Raw genomic sequence first — 4,942 nt, 5'->3', positions numbered from 1 at the left:
TTTGTGTGTGTGTGTGTGCGCGCGGCCAGCTCAGCCCACCAGGGGGCGGGGCTGGCTGGCATGTGGTGCTGGGGGATTGAACTGCGGTCCCTGTGCTTTACTAAGCTTGTTCTAAGTAGGTGCTTTAGACCACTGAGCCATCTCACCAGCCCCTGAAACAGATCTTTGAAGAGTCTGTGTCCTCTCAACTTTTCTTTGCTTCAAATGTTAAGATCCTCCCTTTGATTGAGATTGTAAGTTACTAAGAGCAGTATTATATCTACCTCCTAGATATGGTACAAAGAGGCTGGGTTTTTGAGCTACCAGATCTGAGTTTAAACTTCCATAAATTATCTGGCTGTCCAACTTAATGTTCAGTAAAATGGAGGTGATACAACTTGCTCCCTAAGCCTCTTCTGATGCTCACATGAAATATATGTAAAATGCCTGACACCTAGTAAATGACTGTTAGTAACTAATTGATCAATACATCAAGATACTTTTGTTGTTTTATTATTTATCTATTTTAGTACTAAGGAGTAGGACCTAAACCCTTCAAACTGAGCTATGTCACCAGCCATTTAAAAAAATTTGAGGGGCTGGTGAGATGGCTCAGTGGTCTAAAGCACCTACTTAGAACAAGCTTAGCAGAACACAGGGACTGCGGTTCAATCCCCCAGCACCACATGCCAGCCCGCCCCGCCCCCTGGTGGGCTGAGCTGGCCACACACACACACACAATAAATAAATAAATTTTTAAAAAAAATAAAAAAATTTGAGACAGGATTTTGCTAAGTTGCTAAATTATCCAGGCTGGGCATAAACTTGTTGATTCCTCTGCCTTAGCCTCTTGCAGTGCTGGAATTACAATGAAGGCATTTCCATGGTTTTACTTTGTATCTTCTATGGCTTACTAATCATTTTTTAAATTTTTTTTAATAAAAAAATTGTATTTACTTAGAAGCATTCAGAATGTCAACAAAACAGTTGCAACATTTTTTTGCAATTACAGAGTGGTATTCAGTTAACAGAACAATTATTTCGTATAAGCTGCATCAGAGACAACTGAAGATGAAAAACTACCGTCCCTATGTATAATTAATTTGTGTTGTGCATCAACAAGAACCTGCTTTAAATTTCCATGCAATTTACAACCCCCATACTGTACCAGGCAAGGTTAGTGGCTATTGAAAATACCACCAGGACAGGGCTATCTAAACATATTCGGTAGTGTGTTAACTATACAAAAAAAAAAAAAAAAAGACACTGTACAGTTTAAAAACAAATCTTACACAGCCTTACATTTTTTTTTTCTTCAAAAGGAGTGAGTTGTATACAGGGGGGTTAAATACTTTATAGACAAGAAAAAAAAACTGCGCTAGAACCAACTTATTCATCATCATCCTCTTCTTCATCCTCCTCATCCTCTTCTTCATCTTCTTCTTCCTCTTCATCCTCATCTTCCTCCTTTTCCTCCTCTTCCTTCTTTTTCTTGCTTTTTTCAGCCTTCACGACTCCCTTTTTTGCTGCATCAGGTTTTCCTTTAGCCCGGGAGACAGCGATGTCCTTTTCATACTTCTCCTTCAGCGTAGCAGTCTTCTTCTCATAGGGCTGCTTATCATCTGCTGCAGTATTATTCCACATTTCTCCAAGTTTCTTTGCAACATCACCGATGGAGAGGCCAGGATGTTCTCCTTTGATTTTTGGGCGATACCCAGAACAGAACAAGAAGAAAGCCGAAGGAGGCCTCTTGGGCTCATTGGGATCCTTGAACTTCTTTTTTTTGTTTCTCCTTTAGGAGAAATATAAGTTTTTATTTCTCTTTCATAACAAGCCTTGTCCGCCTTTGCCATATCTTCAAATTTTCCTTTTTCTTTAGCAGACATGGTCTTCCACCTCTCTGAGCACCTCTTAGAAAACTCTGAGAAGTTAACGGAAGCATCTGGGTGCTTCTTCTTGTGCTCCTCTCGGCAAGTTTACACAAAGAATGCATATGATGACATCTTGCCTCTCGGCTTCTTAGGATCTCCTTTGCCCATGTTTTCTTGTTTTCCTCAGCGAGGTTCAGAGTCGCCCAGTGCCCGTCCGCCTCTCACTTGCCCCGGCGCTGTCTCTATGGAGCTCAATGTACTGCAGTGGCTGTGAGAGCGGGAGCCAGACGCAGCCTCCTCACTCTCTCCGCTCTGTAACCCGGCTTACTAATCATTCAACAATACTCATGTCATAGTTGTCAGAGAAAATGAATCCTCTTCTGAAAAAAAGCTATTGAATTGGAGTTCTGTAAGTTGTTAACATGGAGCACTCCAGCACCACCAGATCACCAAGTAAAGAATGTGAGACTAAGTCCTTCAGCCTCAAGAGTGGAGCCGAGTAGCATTTAGACATGCTGGCTTCTTGGAGACCACCTTCACAGCATCTTTTGTCTTCTCATACCCAGAGTGACAAGGAAATGCAGTTTAATGTCTCATGGAGTGAGTGATTAATAATGTTTTGTAGAGTTCTTGAGTGCTTATGATTTGCAAGCAAAGCCTGGCTTCACCCACCCTGCACAGGCTGTTAGGACAGGGAACTTCAGCCTTAGGAGTGGGTATAAGTTCTGGTTCCCACGACTTAACCTGTTTTACAGTTTTGGCCAAGTATTTGTTAGTGTCTCTAAATCTAAGTTTCCTGATTTATAAAATCGGGAACAAAATAGCATACTTTTTATGGGTTGAAAATTTAATGAGGTAAATTTTAAGTTTCTAAGTGTTATGTATAAATAAATAGGTAAATAACCATCACATATTATTATTAGAGCTTTCTCATACTTGCCTTATTACTGACCACTGACACATTTTCTAAAGATTTTTGAGGAATATTCCTCCTCATTGTGCTTAAGGACATTATTCATTAAGAAAGAAAGAAAGACAGGGCTGGGGAGATAGCTCAGTAAAATAAGCACTTGCCTGGCAAACGCAGGGTGCTGAGTTCAATCCCTGGTACCGGGAAAAAAAAAAAAAAAAAACACCAAAAGCACAACTAAGCATCTACATAAACAGAATAGAGAAAAAGAAACTGGTTGTGAAGTTTATCCGATTTTGCCAGGTAGGAAAGCGATAAGAGTGATAAGAGTGGAGGCAGAGTGTAGGGTTGGTGGGTGATTGGACCAGCCTCAGGATGAGTTTACTTCTGCAAGCTCTGAGCCATCAGGACTATCTTCAAGGTCAGTGTTTAAAAATTTTGAATCTAAGAGGACAGACTGTCTTGTTCTCTGTCTTCCCTCTACTTAAGTAGAAAAAAATAACCCAGTTTGTTTTGCTTAGAAAAAATTTTCAGATTTTAAAAGGTGAAAAATAGTACAAACACCACAATATTCAGGAAAATGATTTGTTGTTTTTTTCTACTGTTTGATGCATTTCAAGCCTTATTTCTGTGTACTACTTGCATGTTTCTAGTAGCAGTTGCCAGTGACATATTTAGATCAAAACATGATCCTTTGATCCTATACTTTTTGATCACCTCCAAACAAATAAGTACTGAGAGTTGGCAGGAGAGGCCATTCTTACATTAACAATGATTTAATTATGTACAGACTTGACTGAGTGTTACATAAATAATATTCAATGAAACCCAAACTACTGTCTCCCTATGTCAGTTTCCTTAAAATACCCCTGGTTTTGCCAACATCACTTGACTTTAGAGAAGCATCATGGAAGGCACTTTGGAGTGGAAAGAGATAGCAGACTTACCTAAGTGTGGATAAATTGTACAAAGACTCATGATCATATGAGCTTATTGCCTGAGCCCCTCTTTGGTGTCTGAAGGGCTGGGGATCATGTTTAAGGCAACTTTGCCTCTGACTGTACACTGAATCTGCCTGAGAACTCCCTTCTGCTTGGGCTTCCCTTGTAATTTTATTAATCTTGTTTCTGTCTCTTGCTGTGAATTATCATAAAAAAACATTTTGCAGAGAGATAAACTGAAGTAGCAACAGTGAGTCCTGCCTAAATACCATTCTCTTATAGTGAAAGCACCTGTGCTAGAACTGCACTCAGTGCTACAGGGGACTTATTTAGTATTCACAAAGGTCCCCCACCCCAAAGTTAGGTACTATGATCCCCAACTGACATTTTACTGTTGAAAATATGGAATTTTTTTCTTTTTCTTTGAAAATATGTAATCTTAATAAAGTTAAATAATTTTCTCAGTGATAAGAAGTGGGATAGAGATTTGAATTCAGATCTGCTAGTGGTTAGCCAGTCACTGTAGACAGCATAGTCAAATGCAGAATATATATTTTAACTATTAATCAGGATACAAGAGTCAGAATTCTATGAAATCCTTTTCTATAAAAGTGAAGGGGAATATAAACTTATGTGAAATGGTTTTGTAAAATTTTAATTCCAAATACTGACATAAATTAAGATTTTTTTTTTTAGGAGTTCAGTTGTATGGAAAGTGGACAGACTTGCTTGTTTTGAGAGCAGAAGAATGTACTCTTACTCTTGGTATTGGAAATAGCGCATGTCACGCAGGATGAATCAACTTTCAAATAAACAGGTGGAGCAGACTACATAATTGAGTAAGTTAAAGCTTTCTGAGCTTGTTACGTCACTTTTTGCCAGACACCATCTAATCACTTTTTCAGAGGTGCTAGAACTAGACCTACAGTATCTACATTCAGGTGATACACACATTCCAGTGCCTTTTCCTGAACAGGCCAGTGCACATAGGAAGTAGCCCTCTGTTTATGACTTGTATATTGCATGGGCTGAGTTCTCTTCACCACTGGCCTCTGCCCAAATTCATCCACTCGTTCACAGAGGATGGCACATTTTCTTTTCTTTGCACCTGTAGGCAGGAGGCACTTAATACGTGTGGAAACCAAGGCTCTCTGTATGATTATGTGACAAACATGTTTAGGAGGCAAAGTGTGGATTTGCATCCAGATCTATTCTTGCACCCAGATCTATTCATGTCCATG

This window comes from Octodon degus, unplaced genomic scaffold (assembly GCF_000260255.1).
Source record: "Octodon degus isolate 3935 unplaced genomic scaffold, OctDeg1.0 scaffold00269, whole genome shotgun sequence".
NCBI classification, from domain to species: domain Eukaryota; kingdom Metazoa; phylum Chordata; class Mammalia; order Rodentia; family Octodontidae; genus Octodon; species Octodon degus.
The sequence above is the reverse complement of the archived record's forward strand: the minus strand, read 5'-3'. Positions refer to the sequence as shown.